The sequence below is a fragment of the Vespula vulgaris genome, chromosome 18 (assembly GCF_905475345.1).
Source record: "Vespula vulgaris chromosome 18, iyVesVulg1.1, whole genome shotgun sequence".
Lineage (NCBI taxonomy): Eukaryota > Metazoa > Arthropoda > Insecta > Hymenoptera > Vespidae > Vespula > Vespula vulgaris.
Genome location: NC_066603.1, coordinates 1,000,001 through 1,021,973, shown reverse-complemented (window position 1 = coordinate 1,021,973; position 21,973 = coordinate 1,000,001). Strand labels below are relative to the sequence as shown.

Sequence of the window (21,973 nt, the reverse complement as noted above, 5' to 3'; positions counted from 1 at the left end):
CTCTATCTTGGTTTCGACTCGGTGAGGGAAAGTGGGGAGATAAAGAAAAGAGAGAGTGGAAAATGTAGAAAAAAGAAAGACAGATAGACAGACAGACAGAGAGAGAGAGAGACAGAAAGAGAGAGAAAAAGTGATCGCCGAGAGGGAGAGTTTTAGAGAAAGAAAGAGAAAGAGAGAGAAAGAGAAAGAAAAAGAGAGAAGGAAAGTTTTAGAAAGAGAAAGGAAGAGAAAAGGAAAGTTTTAGAGGGAGAGAGAGAGAGAGAGACAGATAGAAGAAATGGTTCTTAGTATTGGTATATAGAGAGTGAGAGTGACGGAAAGAGAAAACTCGTTTAAACGTTGATAGAACGAGAAAGAAAGAGAAAAAGAGAAAAAGAGAAAAAGAGGGAGAATACACAAGGGGGTGGCACTTTTACTGGTCACTTGGAATTTGGTACCCCACCACATGAAATCGAATGACACCCTTTCCCCTCTTTTCTTCTGGTCCCGTATCAACGCCCTCCCTCTTTCTTCTCTTTTTTTTATCTCTATCTTTTTCTCTCTTTACCCTCTCCTAGTCCAGAGTTCAACCTACCGACCGCCCTCGCGCTGCAAATTAGTTTAGCCTCATGGCCAAGTCCGAGTCGATCGCAGCCTCCTTCAGTATCTTCCTTTCTTTCTCTTCTTTTTTTTTTCTTTCTTATTTTTTTTTTTTTCTTTTTTCCTTTATTTTCATTGGTAATGACAGCTAGAACTTTTAGAGCGAAAGGGAGATACGTCGAGTAACGTATATATAAGATTAGAATAGTTTCCTTATCATCTTCTTTCTCTCTCTCTCTCTCTCTCTCTCTCTCTCTCTCTCTCTGTCTATCTTCTGATTAATTAATATAAAAATGAAAGAAAGAAAAAAATCACGAAGGACAAAGGAAAACGCGTGGGGCGAACGATGCGTAGAATTTCGGACGGGAAACGAAAGATTATTAACGTCCATGCAAAATGAATTATTTTGAAGAGAACAAAAAAGCATAAATAAAAAAAAGAAAGAAGAAGGAAGAAAGAAAGAATAAAAGAATAAAAGAAGGAGAAAAAGATCGATCGAAGCGTCTCCTCCTCCTCTTCCTCCTCGCAATGTCCTCTTTTATCTTTCGATTCTCATTCGATTTTTTCTATACATATTTCTATACATCCTTCCATACATACATTCATCCATCCATCCATCCATCCATACATACATACATACATACATACATATATATAAAACACACGGATACACATATATGAATATATCCTGTGTACGTTGCATAATTCAAAGGACAAATTGGGAAAAGAGCAACGATGGTGGTGATAGTATTGGTGATGGTGGCGGTGGTGGTGGTGGTGGTGGTGGCGGTGGCGATGGTGGTGGCGATGGTGGTGGTGGTGGTGGCGATGGTGGCGGCGGCGCGAGGTCTGAAACGCAGAGTAGCGGTCAGAACCTAAGCGTAGGCTACCTAGGGCGTTCCGCTTTGCGGCCACGCACTTGTCACGCGATTCTATGCAGTATTGATAATGATAATGAATGCGGCGGTCTGCATCGGCTGCCGTTCGTAAATTAATGGCATTACACCGAGAACTCGCGGCGTGGCCTTATGACGGATAATTTCGAACTAACCTGGTGTGCCCTCGAATTGATGATGCCCTTCGTACCTTCATTCCTTTTATACAGCTCCCGGTGCTTACTTTCCCATCAAAATTAATATACATAACTTATACAAACCATAACTAAATCAGCAGCAACGACTCTCGCGGTTTTGTTCTTTTCATTTTTTTTTCTTTTCTTTTCTTTTTCATTTTTGTTTTGCTCTCTCGAAATTTCATTAACCGTTTCCTTGCAAACTTTTTCTTTTCTTTTCTTTCTTTTTTTTTTTTTTTTGAACTTGAACTCACGATTCTTTTTCGATCTATACGCGAGACCATAGGAGGAGGGGTAACTACCCTTTTGTACTTTTTTTCCCTCTTTTTTGCTCGTTCTTGTTCGTTTTCTTTCTTTTTTTTTTACGTTTCTATCTTCTCTCTCTTTCTTTTCTTCCTTCTTTCTCTTATTTTTTCTTTTTCTTTTTTTTTCTATGGGAGAGTCAGCAGTAAAAAAGTGCATGAGTGGCCGTGTCGCACGACCACGTGCCACGTGCACGATCGTCGATTCTTCTTTTCTATTTGAATAGTGGATGTCTAACCTTTCTCTTCTTTTTTTCTCTCTCTCTCTCTTCCCCTTCTTTCGTGTCTCTCCGTTCGATATCTGTTTCGATATATATATATATATATATATATATATATATATATATATATATATATTTGTCCTTTAGACGGATCGATCTTTCGATTAGTAATCCTGTTACGCGATCGATCGAAACGTTCGTACGATCATTTCGAATAACAATCATCGTCCTTCTATTGAAAGTAATTTATCTCAGCGTTGATCGTATCATTGAATTTTTTTCATGTTTCCTGTTTTTTTTTTTTCTTTTCAATTTGAATTTTAATTTTAAATTTACCTCGACTTTTTCCTCGAGTTTTCATTTTTGTCGTTGGACTTGCGTCATTATCGTAGCGTGAAATTGAGACGGCTTGTCTATGAAAAAGCAGATGGAATGGAGAAATGTCCAGCTAAAAAGAGGCAGCCGGTCTCTCTCTCTAAGCAAAATGGTATAAAAAGAAGATAGAAATTAAAAAAAAAAAACAGAAAAAGAGAAACCGAGAGAGAGAAAGAGAGAAAGAAAGAGAGAGAGAGAGAGAGAGAGAGAGAGAGAGAAAAGCTTAGAAAAACTTGCTTTTTTTCCTCATAGTACGACCGTAATAAAAGGCAAACGTTCGTCGAACGTGAAATATAATCACCGAAGCGTCCCAGATCAATTCGGTATTATTAGCTCGAGCCAAAAGAGGGTCGCCTATTACTGGACAGCTGGACAATGGTCGCAACTCCTGTCGATTTTAATCCAGTTTTCGATATTTTTTCTTTTTCCTTTTTTTCCTTTTTTTTTCGAGTAACGTGATAGTGATAGCAATAGTAATGTAATAGTAGTAGCGATAGTGGTAGTAGTAGTAGTATAGTACAGTAGTAGTAGTAGTAGTAGTAGTATTAACTTCATTCATACGTTCTTATCAATGAAAGATGTGTTCGGTTGATAACGTGTTTTGTAAAAAGAAGTACGAAGAAAATTTAATTGATTTTATTTTTGTTTTTATTCGAGCATAGATTCGGACAGAAAATTTATATTTTTTTTTTGTTTTATAGTCTTCTAGAAAAAGAAAAGGGAAAAGAGAAAAAGAAGAAAAGAAAAACAAAAGCGATTGATATTCTAAATTAAATGTATTCATCAACGTAAGATAAAAACATTAGGAAAGTTCTACCTTATCGACGGGGTTGTTAAAAAAGTTTGTCCTCGTTCAGCGACTTAACTTCGTTTCGATTTAATTCGATTTCAACGAGACGAACTGTTAAAAATTACTGTTACGACGTATTCTCAGTTCTCTTCGATATATTTCGAATTTTGTTATTTAAAAAAAAAAAAATAAAGAAGACAAAAGAATAAAAATAAAAATAAAAGTGAATAAGAAAATTGAAAAGAAATTTTCTATCGAATGGCGCGCGAGTATCGTATAGCAGTGATCCACTTATTCGATCCATGTAATCAATAATCAGTTTGCTCGTAAAATATTTGTGAGAGATCTCGCAGATAATCTTATCTTATCGTTAACATTGAAAAATATATAAGATACGAGACGTAGGTATAGTAGGAAACCATCGTCGGTATTCTGTTTCAACGGTAAACCGGTCTATGCGAAATAATATGTATTAGAAACGCCCTCTCGTCGATATAGAAAAGTTAAAGTTGCGTTTGGGGGTTGGCGGGGAAAAAATAGATATTTTCCAGTGTCATTTGCTCGATCGATAAAACTTTTCTTGAAAACTATCTAAACCGAAGTTGGAACGAACTTTCAAGGCAAACGTTGAAAGTTACGTGTAAAAATGATGATAGATTTTTACAACAAAAAAAAAGAAGAGAAAAAAGAAAAAATGATAAACGATTCGAGTATTAAATTTAATGGAGTATTACGAAATAAAACGCACTCTTAAATAATTACGAGCTTATCGAAGTTGGAGGAAGTCGTTCTTCCCTTCTTAAGAACAGCTGGGTTAGGTATAAAAAGAAAGAGGGAAAGAAAAAGAAAAAGAAAAAGAAAAAGAAAAGGAAAAGGAAAAAGAAAAAAAAAGAGAACAGTGTTACTTGATCCAGTTACACGTGGTATATCATCAATGGTCAAGGGGTTAGAATCGTCACCCTTCTCCCATAGATAGTAGGATAGCCCAGGAGGATGTGTCCTTTGTCCAACGGCCGAGGAGAGTAAGAGCAAAGTACAAAGAAAAAAGTAAAAACAAAAAAAAAGAGAAAAAGAAAGAAAAAAAAAGAAAGAGAAGAGAAGAGAGAAGAGAGGAGTAGAAAAGAGAAGAGAAGAGAAGAGAAGAGTAGAGAAGAGAAGAGAAGAAGAACGCTCGAGCGTGCTTTCATGGGTACGCTAAAATATTCATTGTCTGAAAATGGGTGTTTGTTAGAGTGTGTAAAGGCGAGCGAGCCGGTTGCTGGAGAGAGTGCCGAGAGGACCAAGATACACACAGAGTAGTCGCTTGGAACACGATGTAGAGGTGTTCTATTATATCCCAAGGCACGAATCCGCTCGAGACTCTTGCTCTAGGGTTCGTAATCCCTTACCCTCCTTCTTCTCTTCCTCATCCTCCACCTCTTGCTCCACCTCTTCCTCCTCTTCCTCTTACCCCGTAAGAAATTCAATATCTTGTTAGGGTTGAAACGTAATGGTGGTTGGTTTTCCTTCTTTTTCGATCGATTCGATGTTACCGCCACGTGGAGGACCAAGAAAACGAGAACTTTTGCTAAGGATTTTCTTTTTTTTTTTTTTTTCATTTCTCTTTCTCTCTATCCTCCTTTATGCAAGATTCTCCTTCTCCTATTCGCAAATCCTTTACAATCACCTTCTCTTTTTTCGAACTTCCTTCTTTCTCCTTAGTCCTATTCCTTCATCTCCCTTTGACCCTCGTCCCCTTATCCCAACCGGGTTTCTTTTTCGAACTTTCATAATAATAAAGTCGTTAAGGTCCTCTCGGTCATTAGTGGCACACCGATAAAGCTGGTTCACGCTCGAGAAACCACTTGACGAGTTACCCCGGCTAAAGATTTTGTAAGATCGATCGAGCCAAATGTCTTTCTTTCTCTCTTTCTTGACACACACACACACACACACACACACACACACACACACGCTCTCCCTCCCTCTCTCTGTCTCTCTCTGTCTGTCTCTATCCATTTTAGTCAAATCACGATCCATCGTTTCTTCTCCATTACCATGATACTCTTCTACTGGTATTTCTACGGTACTTTATTCCAGTTGGTACTTTAATCTCGCGATCGAAAATCGTATGCTTTTGAAATGACCACACTGCCGTTACGTTATATGCGGAGAAGTCGATGAGAAAACGAGAAAGAAAGAGATAGATAGATACATAGATAGATAGATAGATAGAGATAGATAGATAGACAGACAGACAGAGAGAAAGAAAGAGAAAGAGAGAAAGAGAAAGATAGTAGACATAGCTTAGCGAGTTGCACAAAATTGACGTTGATTAAAGAACGCATTACGGCTCGCGTCGTAGATATTTTTCAAGCTCGTCTAGCGCCGTTAGCGTAATCGTACGGGTGGGTTTGAAAATTTCAAGGCTCGAAGAAGAGAATAATATATACCTATACCATATATACTTACGTACATACATACCTATATACGTACGTACATACGTGTATAAGTACGTATATAAGCAGGAGATTGTCGTCGTCGTGGAAGCTTCGTCGTCTCGTTCAGCCGTATCACCGTGCAAACGGCCTGAGGGCTACACGCGAGAGGGATAGGGTCGACACTGCTAGGACCAAAAGGGAGACCTGCTTGTGGTTGTACCAGCCTGGTGACAGAAGCTTCCTCGCGATGAAGCACGTTGTTTCCTCCGAAGAATATGGATTTTATGCATGAATAAAGAGAGGAGACTACTCTCCTCATCCTCCTCATTCTCTTCATATTCATCCTCTGCTTCTGCTTCTGCTTCTTCTTCTTCTTCTTCTTCTTCTTCTTTTTCGTCTTCTTTTTTTCTGTTTTTTTTTTTGCTTCGTCCTCCTTCTCGATGTCCTCCACCTCCCTTTGCTATTACAGAGGCCAGCCTCCCTTTCGACTTTCGTCGGACTAATTCAGCTTACACGTCACCCACACATCGGTACACGTTATATCAACGACGCGTCGGTGACAATAACCTTGCTATATATTTTCTCTTTTATCTGTATGGCGATACCTCTTAATATGTTCGTCTATGTGTATGCGTGTGTATGTGTGTATTCAAAGAATATGCGCATAGACACATACGTAAGCACGATGTATCATCCCATTTTAAGAATTTTGCGTTCAGATTCGAAGATAACGATGCGACCGAAACCTGCTGCGCTGTATCTTCGTTTATCTCTTTTCTTTTTTCTCTGTTTTTTTTTTTTTTCTTTTCGATTCCCGCGTTAATATCTCTCGTTAATAATTTTTATCTTTCTTTTTTCTTTTTTAATGCAAAAGGAAATACGTCTGGTTTTTATGTAACACTTTTTGCCGTTTAATCCTATCGAAAAGTATTAGGGGAAAGATCGATGAAAGTTACGATTATAGTAAACAATAATCAAAAACGTTACTCATTGATAGGAGTATTCCGTTCTCATCTATAAAATATTCCCATTGAAATAAGAGAGAGAGAGAGAGAGAATGTTTGTATCGAACTATACCCAGCGATTAAAATTCATTATTCACGAGAAAAAGTTTCTATCCGTTCGATCACATGTGAAATAAGTAATCGTCTGTGGAAAGTACTTCATTTCCCTTTTTTGCTTTCTTTCTTTCTTTCCTTTTTTTTCCTTCCTCTTTCCTCACTCGATACAGTTTCGTTGATTCAGGCCACTTTTTTGATTACCTACGATTCTAAGAATCAATCAGAAACGTAAAAATGTCGAATAGTACGCGTAAACATCTTCCTTTATCTTTTTCTTCTTTTTTAGTTTAACAAACTTCGTTAATCCTTTCCTCTCTCTCTCTCTCTCTCTCTCTCTGTACGTATATGAGTACCTGTTGTTTCTTTTTCTTTATTTTGTTTGTTTTTTTCTTTTCACGGAGGGATCATCGACAATATCGCGAATCCGAACTGGGTACTCCGGTGGTCGGTCGGCTGGAGGAGGATCGAATTGATTTCCGATTCAGACCAGACTTTCTTTTCTATGTTCGACTATGAAGTGAGGAGGAAGGGTGGAAGAGAGGAAGGGTAAATGGGGGTTGGGTTAAAGCTTCGTCGAGTGAGAGTGTACACGCGGAAACTCGAGGAGTATCGTAGACAACGAACAAGAGGGAAGAGAGTGAATCTACGTGCACAGAAAGTGAGAGAGAGAGAAAGAGAGAGTAGGAGGACATACATCTCTGTTTCTCTGTCTGTCTTGTTTTATGTGTATACGTCTATTCAGAATCATGCGGCATGCCTCGTAAATGGAATAATCAGTGACACGAGGGAACACGGAATATGCTGTTGTCCTCCTCATCCTCATCCTCCTCTTCCTCTCCATTCCTTCGTTTTCCTGAATCGTCACGACACTCCGCCATTGGTCCTCCCTCCCTCTCTTTGCGAGAAGCTACCCCTTTTCTATCTCCGTCTATCTATCCATCTGTTTGTCTCTGTCTCTGTCTCTGTCTCTGTTTCTGTTTCTGTTTCTGTCTCTGTCTCTGTCTCTGTCTCTGTTTCTGTTTCTCTCGGCGTCGATGAATAATCAAAAGGTTTATCCATTTGCAGACACCAACTATCCTAAGATTAACCTTTTACGATTTAATTTTCGTATTACGTTTTTTGTCTGTCTGTCTGTTTTTTCATTTTCCTCTCTTTTTGTTCTTCTTTTTCTTTTTTGCTACAATCTTTTTTGTCCTAACAATATCATAAAATTTTAATAGAGATTTTCTTCGATAGATCCGATCGATACAAGAACAAAATCGAACGGATTAATCGTTCTTATTTAAACGACGATACGAGAATGAATTTTTTTCTCTTTCTCTTTCTCTTTCTCTTTTTCCGTCGTATTGGAAAATTAAATAGAATCGTTAACAATTTTGTGCGATCTTCTCGTTAATTATTTTACGATATAAAGGATATATTTAATTAGTTAATTAATAATGTGAAAAATAAATAGATAACGAAGATATGGCCTTTCGCTATAATCCCTTTGTCTTTTATAATAACAATATAGATTTGATATAACAATCTAACAATATAGATTTGAAATAATGAGATAAACGATGTATTAATAGAACTTCATTTTCTTCTTTCTTTTTATCTATCTCATCGAATAATCCTTTGATACTTTTATCGTTCTTCTAATCGTCGCGATTATTCGGATAACGATCTCTCGTTTCATCTTTTGTACAAGAGGAGCACAATATATATATGTACACTAACTCACATCCACACATACACACATTATATATATATATATATATATATATATATATATATATATATATAAGAGAAAGTTTTCGCCGTATCGGTTTCCGTTCTCGAATGGATCTACGTGTCACGTTGCTTCGTGGAAACTCTCAGTGCAATCTGTAACGCCTCTTTTTCGCGCAACCATTCGTGTTCGTTCGTGGTAAGCTGCCGTAGAAAGTTTTCCAAACAGCTTCCTAGGAAGCTTTTCACGGGAGACTCATTGACTCCATGAGTAATTGCACGTGATTTTCTTATTCTCGATCGAAACGAAACAATCGTCATTTATTGCGTATTCCAAAACTACTTTCTTTCACGTACAATCTTTTTTTCTTCCTGTAATGAAATCTGGAGATCATTCGTTTTTTAAATCTTGTTTCTTTGTTGATTCGTACTCGGTAACATTCCATTATTTTATGATATCTTTCGATGGACTTTTGATTTCGATAGAAACAATAAGCTTGTCAATCTATATAATATTAAAAAAAAAGAGAGAGAGAGAGAGAAGGAGAGAGAGAAAAAGAGGGATATCGGATAAGCGTAAATTAAATAAAATAGATAATCGTGTGGTTTCACGTTGAGCGCATAAAGATATATATACATATACACACACACACATATATATATATATATATATATATATATATATATATATATATAGAGAGAGAGAGAGAGATAGGATAAGTGAACGATTAATGGATTACTATTATTCGAAACTATCGTAGTACACGTAGGAATATCTCCCTATTATTTTCAATTAGGGTTCTCGTACTTCTCACGGTATATAGTTCACGGGTTACAATACAGTACGGTGGCGCACGGTTGGTATCGCGAATCGTGCTACGTAGCTTAGCTTGAGAAATTAATCCGTCGGCGTAACACGTACCACCGCAGCTGTCGACAACGCTATGATCTACGAGAGTCCTCGATCAAGAATTCGAATCCACGACAGGGAAGGTGCGAGCCATTTCTAGGAAATGGAAATTGCGAAATTTCTCACGACTTATCGACGCTCCTGAAGGGTAAGGAACGACGATGAGGATGAGGATGAGGATGAGGATGAGGATGAGGATGAGGATGAGGATGAGGATGAGCACGAGGATGGAGGATTGAGAATCAGAATCGGAGGAGTGGGGATAGGGTTGAAGAAAGACAGAGACAGAGAGAGAGAGAGAGAGAGAGAACATAGACCCTATGTAACAGAGAAGAGTGAGGAGAAAGGGTGGGAGAGGGAGGGTTGGCCCGATGGTACTTTCAGACGTAAATTGCAAATGTTCCGGAGAACCGGATAATCGGATAATCAGCCAGACTGTTCTGTCTCCGTTCGCCATTTCCAATATTCCGCTTTTCTCGAGATCCCCGACGACGATGAAATCGAAGTGAATTATCGTTGAAATAAAAACGTAGTTTTCTTTCTCTCTCTCTCTTTCTCTTTTTCTTTATCATGTACATCCCTTCGATGGAACTTAATCCTTTCTGGTAAATTTTCTCTTTCTCTCTTTTTCTCTCTCCTCTTTCATAAGGACAATATATTTCCTTTTGATTTGTTTGTTATGCAATAATAATAATTATTAAAATATTATTGTTATTGTTATTATTATTATTATTATTATTGATGTTTCAATGTCTCAATATTTACCTCAATGTCCCGTTTATGAAACACAACGACGAGAATATCCTATTTTTTCTTCCTTTTTATTTCTTTTTTCATCGCGATAAAGGGTCGATCTTAAGAGATTGGTTTTAAACTTTCTTTCACGTACGTACGCTACGTTTTTAGCGAGAAAACGGTCGTTCATTCCATTATCGAACCAACGCGTTCCCTGCTTCACAATGTTCAATAACGTGAGCCGCAAACCGCATACCACAGACCGAGAGCACCGGAAGTCTGTCCCTCGTCCACTCGTAAGAGGACCACCGTCGATTGGCTGCTCCAATTCGTACTTAAATTATTCGCTTCATTCTCTACCTCCTTTCCCTTCTCTCTCTCTCTCTCTCTCTCTCTCTTTCACTTTAAGTACTTTATCTTTAACGATAATGAACGTGGAAATATCTCATTATCGATAGAGATTTTACAGGAAATTTGTGTAATATAAATTTAGCAAACAAATATCGACTATTTGCCACTTCGCCAGTGCAATAAATTTTAGTTACCGCCGAAGTTCGTCCGCCGTTGAAATTGTTCGTTGCTACGAGCGAAAATTTTATTTTTGTGGGGAAGGGAGAAGAAAAAAGAACAATTACGAAAGATAAAAGAGAAAGAAAAAGAAACAAGAAAAATAATAATAATAATAATAATGATGATTAATAAAAAGAAAAGATAGGAAGCTCCAGTTTCGTTATACGGGATACCAAGGGGATTATCTTTCATGGTAAATCGCGTTATCGTTAGGCGAATACCTTCCATCTTTCTCTCTCGGTTAATTCTCTCATGGTTTACGCGAGGATGCTCTCGGCGAGTGTAGATTTTATAATCGCTGACAATTATATCCTTTCTCTCTCTCTCTCTTTCTCTCTCTCTATTCTACTCGGCTGTCCTCTACCGATTATGTATATCTCGGAATAATGTATATGTATATAATATAGAATGTTTCTATTAACTCGAAATATCTCGTTCAAGAGATCCTGATTAAAGGAAGGTATTATTTGTATTCTTTACGGGGTCAACAGATTTATTTCTTCTCATTATAATAATGGAAATCTGTCGATTCGTTAGAAAAGAGAATGAGGAAGAGAGAAAGAAAAATAAGAGAAGATAGAAAAAAATCAATAACAACAAGAATATTTTTATTTAAAATATTGTCTCTTGCAAATAAAAACAATTTCTTTCGATACATGATTCCAAGAGAGTGAGAGGAAGAGAGAGAGAGAGAGAGAGAACGCATGTTTAATTTAAATGAAACATTCTATATTCTATCCTATAATGATTAATTCGACGATACACTTTACTACCTACGGCTATGGACGCAATATATATTATATATATATACAGTAGCAGTATTAGTAATAGCAGCAGTAGTAATAGTAGTAGTAATCTAGTAGTAGATATACATGTATATCTGTATATATTTATAGTTCGCAATAATAGAGAAGGCAACGGGTTAGAACACTATCCATTCCGTTAAGGATAACTAACGAGACTACGGTTGTTATGAATAAAAGCTAAAGGCAGAAGTGGTTGTAGCTGAAGAGGAAGTGGTATAATTGTGGTAAATTAAATAAAACTCTATTCTACGTATATCCCAATGGATCCAATCGATTTCGTTCGTTTCGTTTCGTTTCGTTTCGTTTCGTTTCAACGAAACGAACGGTCTTTCTCGCGGTTGCTTTTGAAACGTTTTCAAGAAGGATATTGGAACGTTGACTTGGTTTGCTCGTGTAGGTGTTTTGAGTGTGACAGGACAAGGTAAAATCGAATGGCACTGATAACTGCTAGCCATTAGTGATAACAACTTCAGACTCGACGAATCGTTCTGCATCTCGAACTGTCTATAACTGCCAACTGCACAGTTCGAGATAAACTTTTGTTCGTCTACCCTCTCGTTCCCTCCTCTCTCTCGCTCCCTCCACCCTTTTCTTCCTCTCTCTCTCTCTCTCTCTCTCTCTCTCTCACTCTTTCCTCCATTGCTTTAGAAATCTCTTCTCTCTTCTATCCGTCTCTCTCTCTCTCTGTCTCTCTCTTTCTCTTTGTTAGATTTTCATCGAAGTGATCGTAGAAAAAGAAAAAGAAAAAAGAAAAAGAATATTGGAAGAGAAAGTGTTCGACATTTTTTATCTTCGAGTTATCATATCCGTTTAGTTAAGAGACAATTTTTCTAATCGTTCTATGATAATCGTGGTAGGTAACGAACGTACATAGATATATATTTGCTGTACGAACGTTAGTAAATTTATTATACCGATATATTTATAAAGGAAAATTTATGGATAAAACGTTAGTTTATATGAAAAACAGAAATTGTTATATCTACTATATTCTTCGTTGGGACAAGAGAGTTGACGGAGAATCGTAGAGAGGCCAAGAACCGTCTTAATTACACCGATTTGAAATCTTTATCGTTCTCTTGCTTTCTCGTAACGTGTCTTGGCTTTTGTTCGAGCCAATTCAGATCTTCACCCCTCGTATCAGTGGTATGCAAATAATTACACCCTTCTAGAACAGCATCTCTCTCTCTCTCTCTCTCTCTACACGTTTGTTCCGGCTGTCATAAATCCGGTAGGAATACGGCTGGGCTGTCTTCGGTCCGTGACGAGGGTTTGACTATGGTTGCTCTCAAAGGGACCGTTTCTAACGTCATGCAAAACGGAAGGGTCTCCGAGGTGAGATGCGTACTGCACTACAGCTACAACTACTACCATCCATCTAATATAAACATCAATGCGTATGTGTGATAAAACAATACTACTGCAACAATGACAAGGAGAATTGATTTTAACTTTGCGATGAATTTGCACTCTTGTCTTTTGTCTACTACCAGCTAGGTACGACAATGACAATGACAATGACAATGACAACGACAACGACAAAGGACAAAGACGACGACACATATGTATATAAGATCGTTTTCAGCAACTGGCGGTAGCTGCGTAACAGAGAAACTTGTTACTCTTCTTCTTCTTCTTCTTCTTCTTCTTTATTGTCGTCGTCGTCGTCGTCGTCGTTACCGTCATTCTCCTTGTTGCAATAGTGCAATGTGCACATATTCTCCTTGCGAGATAGCCAAAGGATAATATAATACGAGAAGTTTCTAACTAGAACGATCATTTCAAACGAGATCAACGATATTAGTTTTCAATTATCGCGGAAACATTTTTCATATAATCGATTAATTAATTAACCTTTTCTCTCAGGTTTTTATTAATTCGTTCGCTTACTACAAGTTTGAATTAGCGTGTCTTTTCTTCGAAAGGTGATGATCGTAAATGATGATGTTAATTAATGAGAAAGAAAATCCAAAAAATAAAAAGAAATATATATATATATATATCAATGAATATTGAGTTTCGATGAAATTTATTTGCGGGTATTGAGAATTTTTTATTTTTATATAAGATAGATATCGACTAAATAAGATGACGTTGAACGCGTATGATATATTCTTAAGACGATAGAGACCGTCTTGACAATCAAGATTTACCTGCAAGAAGTAAATTATCTCAAGACGAACAATCAAGAACTACTACTACCCGCTAAGTCCGTATACTGTTACGCGTTATGCGAACAATCCCGAGCGAAGGATGCAATTATAATTAATTGCAACCTGTGCTAGGAACGTCAGGTAGGTAGCTAGGTAGGTAGCTAGGTTGGTAGGTAGGTAGATAGGCAAGCACGTTATATAGAGTTGCTTTACACAGAGAACCAGGCATAGAAACTATGAGGAAATACTTGAAGCAACAACACGACCTGTTTGATGCCTGTCGAGAAGAGAAACCTTAGTAACTAATCAACTCCCTTATAACGTATAACGAGGCACATTTCTATTCCTAATCGAAATAATTCGATAATAGAATAGAAAATCAAAGGAAATGATAATCCAGTTTATTACGGATCGAAATTAATGAAGAGAAGAAAAGAGGAAAGAAAAGAAAATTTTATTATTTTGTCTACTAAGAGAGAAAGAAAGAGAGAGAGAGAGAGAGAGAGATAACAAAATTAACTGCACTCAAGCATAATTCTTGCAAGTATATGGATGACCCAAAAATCTTTTAGGTGACGTTGAAAATCAATTACTTTTTTTTTTTACGTCAATTTCTTTTTCTTTTTTTTTCAGATCGTAATATTACGAATTAAATGAAATTATTGCCTAAAAATATATGTAGGAAAAGATACGTAAGAGGAGTATGTAATTGAAATTGACAATGGTCAACGAGGATCGTTATTCGATAAAAAATGTAAAGAATTTTTCAACTCGACCAAGTCCAAGAATATTTTATCGTTCGATTTATAAGTAACTAGAAATATAAGATCGATCTATTTCTTACGATCTAATATTATCTCGAAATACATAGCTTGATCGACTCCTTGGTAATTTCATTTGGCATCGACTGAAAACGGTGTCTCAACGTTCATGTAAATCGAAACGAACGAAAACGCAAGCATGCTAGCTTGATAATTAATTGCCGCTCGTGCGATCTCGTTTACGGTACTATTTACGCGAAAGTGCTATTAGCCAGACCAGCAGGTGTCCTCGAGTTTTACCAGTCGTGTTGGTCGACCATCTGACGTTTTCCTACGATCCTAAAGCATTTCGTTAAAAGAGTATCCTTGAATTATCAAAGAATATTATCGCGTGTGTTTCATTATACTTTATTATTCATTAAATAATCATTTCTTTTTTTATTTCATTTTTTCTTTCCTCTCTTTCTTTTCTTTCTATTTTGATTATTTTTTATGGGGGAAGAGAAAAAGACAGGAATATATTCTCTTACTTTAGCATAGTTGATAATGATTAATTTGATTGGCCACAGGTTAAAATTTTATCGTCTTTCGTTTTCCTACTCGAAAAATTAATATCGAAGTTTTACTAACAAAATTGAAAACTGTATCCCAAAATACTTTCTTAAGAGAGAGAGAGAGAGAGGAGGAGGAGGAGGAGGGGTTGGATTTATTTTCTTACTTGTTCAAAAGGTTTCGAGACAGGAGATCTGGGAGTTCGAAGAGAACGACGTTGCCTTGACTGAACGATGAAATATGATGGCCTTCTAAAACTTTTAATTACGTCGAACTTCGAGCTTCTGGTTGTACGTACGATCGAGTCAGGAAAACGAGGTTTATCCAGCTTTATGCTCTTATATTACATTTAGTTCGTTTCTTTCTTCTTCTACTTTTTTCCCTTTCTTTCCCTTTTTCTTGTGATCTTTTAAATTCGAGAAAGTAGAAAATCTTATCTGCATATATATGCATATATGCGTGCTTTACGAAACATACATTTCTTCTACCACTGTATAATCTATATATATATTATATATGTATACATATTATATATAGATATATTAAATAAATATAATAATATATATAATAAATAAATAATATTTCATAGAGAAGCTCATCTTTAATCTTATCAATATTAATTAACATTAATAATATATATATATATTTAATATGTGTGTACATATGTATACATTATACATTTATAAAAAAACTATATCACGATTCTTGCGATAAATCTTTGTTCTTCGTTGCACTTACAAAGATAAAAGAAAAAAAAAAGAAAAGAAGAAAGAACGAAAAAGGAAACGTAGATAGAGAAAAGCAACAACGCAAGGAACGAAAAAAAAATGTGCGATTAGTCCGCGGAAATATTAACGAGTTCATGAATTATTCAGGCAAAGTATTAAAATTCCCGGCGGGCAGTATCGAGCGGTTGTTTAAATTCATTCGACGGGCTTGCTTCCTCGTGTCGTCACTCTCGGACTCTTTCCCGATAAAAATGCATCATCCCCGCCATGATTATATTTCTATACGTTTTTACCCTTTTGTGTTCGCCAAACGACCGTGCTCCTTTTTTCTTTTTTTCTTTTGTTGTCTTTATTCATTTTTCTTTTTATTTTTTGTTTTTTTGTTTTTCTTCAGAGCCCGTCATCTTCATTGTTATTGATATCATTATTCTTGTTGTTCTTATTATTATTATTATATAAGGTGAATTTGTTTTTTCTTTTTTTTTGTTTTTTGCATAAATTTTTCGAGCGATTAAACGAGACGAAATTAGACGTTTTTATGGCAAACTTGTAGTACGTAATGTATATTCTTTTTTTCGTTTTCTTAAAAAATTACTTGGATTGGATGATCGGATATATATGTGTATTCAATTATGCGAGTGTGTAAAAATTTATTAGCCAATTTTTTTTTATATAATTTGAAAAACGTAGTATGTATAAGTAACGGATAATGCGTAACGATATACGTACATATATATTAATAGTATATAGAAATAAAAGATATTTCGCATAGAAAAAATTTAGCAAGGAGAATACTTAATATTCAGAAATAATTTGAAATAACAATTCGCAAGGAAATAGCAGGAAAAGGGGTTGGTATATTCGTCGGTAGGTTTATGGGTACTACTGCTTCGATACTATTGTGCCACTCGAGACTTTAAAGAGCCATTAAGACTGTTTACCGATTCGCAAGCCGCCAAGTTGAAATTAGAAGATTTAACGAGAATTAATGGAACTCGATATTGCATTTTCCTTTTAAGGTCACCGAAAATGTACGAACAATTATCCATTATATCTATTTTCTTCCATTATTTAATTCGAACGAATTTTCTTTATTTTTCTTTTATTATTATTATTATTAGTAGTAGTAGTATTAATATTATTTTTTTTTAAACGTTAATTTGTACTAAAAAAATTTTATCTACACCCAATTGAAACTTTCTCTCTTTCTTTCTTATACTTATCGATTCATATAATCCATTACTATAATTCGTTATCGAGAGTATCTACATATCGATATATTAAATTTATTTATTTATTTATTTATTTATCTTCACCACTTCATCGTCTATTAATCTTAGAAGATGGTATTTATCGTTACACACTTTGTAATTGGTCTTGGTGCTTGTCTGTGGTGAAGCTAGAACACGAAGCGTTTAATTATTCAATGAGGTTAGGTCATCGGGCGTTGCAATATGGCTCGTATTGCCCGGTAATTATTGGGCGTAGCTTCTCACCCTTCCTGGACTTAGTGGGCAACGAGAGGTGCGAGGCCGCACTTGCCCTGAATGAAATCGAGTCGTGAGTACCTACTGGTGGGAAATGCCGAAGGGGTGTAACAGGGTTGAAATTTCGCACGTATTCTCTCCCCGGATAACATATAAACACCTCGACCGCGCGCGTGCCAGATGTCCAAGCTGTCTCATTAAAGAAAATATAGAATGAATGAAATAAAATAAAGGAAGGTCCTTCGAGCTTTTAATTAAAAATATTTTCGAACTAATGAAAAGTTTAATTAATAGTAAGTACGGCGAAGTTCAAAATATATTTAAGTTTTACGATTCGAAACTTATAAGTTTTATTTATACGCGCGTCCATACGTTTACGCAAAGTTAGCAATAGTATGTTGTTCGTATTAAAAATTATTTTCATTTTTTAATTTTTATTTGTTTATATGGCGTTAGTGTCGATTACGATCGTCGAGTTCTTTTCATCTATATATTTATATATTTACACACACACACACATATATATATGTATTACAAATTTCGAATTACGTAACAGTTTACTTTTTTTTTTGAGATACCTATAGTAAAAAGAAAATTGGGTTATTCAATGTAAAATAAAACCCGAAATGGAGTATGTATACAGATTCCGAGGGAATTTGATCGTGATAAACGCGTTTCGATTCGTACGAGGACGTTCCGTTCGATAATTACGCTCTCGCGTACACCAAAATTGCATTTGTTATAGGCAATGACATCGACGTGTATCAGCGTCTAATACCAAACGATCTATATAGAACGAAATCGTGCAAGAGAGAGAGAGATAGACAGACAGACAGAGAGAGAGAGAGAGAGAGAGAGAGAGAGAGAGAGAGAGAGAGAGAGAGAGAGAGAGAGAGAGAGATTCTCGTAAATTAGCGAACGATAGACGATTAATCCGTCGGCGTGTTCTCGGCTGGTCAGTCGATGGCAGGTGAACGGGAAAGGATCGAGAAGATCAAAGGATCGTTTCGTGATCTCCTTAAAGGCATTATAACGTGAGATCAATTTTACGGAGATTTGAACAGTTTCATCTTCGAACGCGTCGTGAACTTTTTCTGTTACGAGGGGAAAAAAAAAAATGAAAAATCAATTTGAAGAAAGAAAAAAGAAAGAAACGGAGAAGAAGAGAAAGAAAAGGATAATAAATCCAAGATAAGAAAAAAAAGAAAAGAAAAAGAAAACGAAAAAAAGAGAAGGAAAAACAATGAAATAAGGGATACAAACTGGATAAAGATAAGATTACGATTGATATGAGAAGGGATAGAATAAGATCAAAATGAAATAAGATAAAGTAATGGGTCTGTGAAATTCGACTGTGATTACGGAACAGTTTGTTTCGTAATTATCGGCAGTTTCTCCTGCATTTGGTATATCACCCCTTGACACCTTTTCTGGCTCGATAGGTAGCGCCGGGCTTCCATCAGGACGAAACTGAACGTGGGTGGTTGATGTCATATATATATATATATATATATATATATATATATATATATATATACACACACATATATAAGAGGAAGAGAGAGAAAGAGGGAGAAAGGAGTGGAATAGAGGGGTGGAATTTCGCGCGTGCTCGGCTTCATCCCCTCGAACTACCACCACCACCACCAGCAACGATGCTGCTGCTGCTGGTGCTGCTGCCGCTGCTGCTGCTGCTGGTGGTGGATGCTGAGGGCGGCTGGACCGCGCGCATGAGGTGTCAGTTCTGCGCGCGACCTCTTCCTCTGAAGGTGTCAACCGATTTCGCGAAAGGTGTTTCGTGATAAAGACAAATCTTTTTCTTTTTCTCTTTTTCTCTGGTTTTGTCTCGTTTCGTCTGTCTGTTTTTTGTTTTTTCTTTTTCTTTGTTTCCCTATCTCCGTCATCGTTTTTATTCGTCAATTTAACCTCGTATAATTATTCGATAAAAGGATCCTTTCGTTTTACTCGTATTTCATTATTCTCTCCTTTATTTTAGTCTCTTTTTTTCTGTCAGTCTATTTTTCTCTCTTTTTGTGTGTGTCTCTCTCTCTCTCTCTCTTTCTTCTTTTTTTTTTTTAAATTTTTTTTTCTGCCTTATTTTAATCTCTCATCCTCGATCTTTAGAATTCGCTTTCGATCGTCGACGTGATCGGGACCTGTTCCACTCGGCGAACGTGAAAACGCGCGTGTTATCATTTTCTCTCTCGATTGACATTGATAACAACGGATCGACAACGGAAGCTGTATCCAGGAAGGACTGACTGGCCACGTGATCCACGTTAAGCCGGACGATTATCATGCTTCTCGGAATGTCCAGTGGCAAGAATGTACGTGCGCTAAAAAAATAAACAACAATAATAACAACGACGACGACGACGACGACGACGACAATAACAACAACCAAAAAAACATAGAAAACGATCGTTGATGCTATAGTGAATATAAAGATCGATCTGTTAAATCGTTGATCTCTTAAAGGTATTTCATATACAGAAGAATGATCGATCGATCCTATCGAAGAGTCGAAGACAATTTTTTTGTATATCGTTCGAACGAAATAGCTCGTCGAGTTCGATAATTTCGATAATTCTTTACGTCAATAATTAATCGTACAAGAAAGAGAGAAACGGAGAAAGAGAAAAGTATAGGGAAAAGAAAGAGAAAGGAAGAGAAAGTTCTGCCCTTTCGCGATTGCATTGCGAGCATTGTTCTCCTTCCTCTCGCTCGGAATTCGAAGAGAATTGTTCTGAATAGAAAGAAAAATTTCATTTGCTCAAGAATTATATATATATATATGTCTGCGAGTGTACATATATACATACGTATAATATATATGTATATAAAAGGTAAAGAGAGGAAGGGGTAGTCTCCGAGGTGGTGGCGATAATTCATCAGACTCGAGTAACGGGGTGGCTCCTAAAATGATTAATTATTGCCATACGCAGCTCTCTGACTCCAGTCTCGACTTTTCTTTTCCAAACTTTTTTCTCTCTTTTCTCTCTCTCTCTCTCTCTCTCTCTCTCTCTCTCTCTCTCTCTTTCTCTATTTATCTATCTATCTATCTGTCTATCTATCTATCTGTCTCACTTTTATTAATAATCAGCCAAACTTCTCGATTATTTTTATTATTTCCCGTCATTCTCTTTTTCTCTCTCTCTCTCTCTCTCTTTTTTTCTCACTTTTTTCTTGTCTGCGAATAGTGCTGACTTTATTTACGATCCACACGCTCGAATCTCGGACGATGCAGTTTTATGATCGCAAAGGAAAAAGAAAGAAGGAAAGAAGGAAAGAAAGGAGAGAAAAAAAAGAAAGAAAGAAAGAAAGAAAAAAAGAAAGAAAGAAAGAAAGAAACGTTCTTGGAACGATTCCGTGATTCGAGCCGGTGCATCGTAAACTCTTCCGATAGAGATAATGCCACCGCGATCATGATCTCTTTCTCTCTCCTCTCTTGAAAATTCTTTCTCTCTCTTTCTATTTCTTACTTTTTTTTCTTTCTTTCTTTCTTTCTTTCTTTTCCTTTACATCAATTGCGAACGATACGCTAATATGATTCCATTCCTATCAGTGCATAGATACGTAATTGAATTTGTCTTGAAAACGAAGATAAATAGAAAGAAATCTATTTGTATCTGTCTATCTATCTATCCATCTATCTTTCTATATACATATATATATGCATATATGTATATATATAATATATATATATATATGTATATATATATATATATGTGTGTGTGTGTGTGCGCGAGGAGTTCTTACCCCTTTAATTAAGGAAAAGCAAGGAGACACGATATCCGTGTAACATTACGTGGTCGTAACATTTTGAAAAGAAAATCGAATTTTCAATGAAAGCACGACACAAAAGAGTCTCTGTCAGCGATCCTTCGAATAACGACGAGACGTTGAACGGAAACGTAGAACGATTCGATTCTTTTATGTTACTTTATATAAGTTACAATTCACCTACTATCGAGTTATATATAATAGAATAGAATTTTTAATTTCGCTTCTGCGTCGAGTGTTTTTCGATAATCGAGAACATCGATACTTTTGATTGGATAATATTTTTTTTCTCTTGTTCTTCTTTTCCTTTCTTTCCCTTCGCTTTTCTCTCTCTCTCTCTTTTTTTTTCTATTGCTCTCTCTTTTCTTTTCTTTTCCTTTTTTTTTTTTCATTTCGATTTGACGAGACCACATCGATATAGGTATATCTAGGTTCTGCTCTATTAAACGTGTTTTCTCTTTCTATCTGCATCAACTATCTATCTAACTATCTGTCTATCTGTCTCTCTATCTCCATTTCTATCACTATCTCCGTCTCTCTATTTATTTGATTCATTTAGACTCAATGGCCCATGTAAATGCTTGCGTGTAGTTTTCGCGCTGTCGCGATTAGGAAATTGCGCGAAATTGAATCAGTAAAACACTCTTGATGGACGTTCTCTCGTCGAATTCATTTGTGATATTTTTCGATGGATTCACGCCTATATGTACATACACACACACACATATATATATATGTACATATATACATTTAGAGTGATTTCTTTGAAACTGACATTCATTCCTGTGTCGTTTCGTTCAATTATAAAAAAAAAAAGAAAAAGAAAAGAACAAAACGAGACAAATAGTGAAAAAAAAGAAGAAACGAAGAAGAAAAAATAGCGCAAAATTATTTTAATTATTTAATAGATCTCAAAGGAATAATCAACCTGTGACATTTCAAATGGATCTTGCAC

General features: G+C 36.2%; 1 protein-coding gene across 9 annotated transcripts in view; it reads left to right on the top strand.

Annotated features, from left to right (window-relative positions):
• Nucleotides 1–21,973, top strand: part of LOC127070428 (cell adhesion molecule Dscam2-like) — a 191,560-nt gene that overhangs the window by 42,797 nt on the left and 126,790 nt on the right. For 5 of the 9 annotated variants that reach the window (XM_051008381.1, XM_051008380.1, XM_051008384.1 and 2 more), the window contains exons 1-2: nt 18,875–19,026; nt 19,360–19,562. The exons of 2 other annotated variants lie outside the window; for them this stretch is intronic. The gene's annotated coding sequence lies outside the window, so the exon portion shown is untranslated. Of the gene's footprint in view, nt 1–18,873; nt 19,027–19,359; nt 19,563–21,973 lie in introns of those variants that run through there. 2 more of the 9 variants (XR_007784511.1, XM_051008377.1) reach the window with 2 other exon arrangements.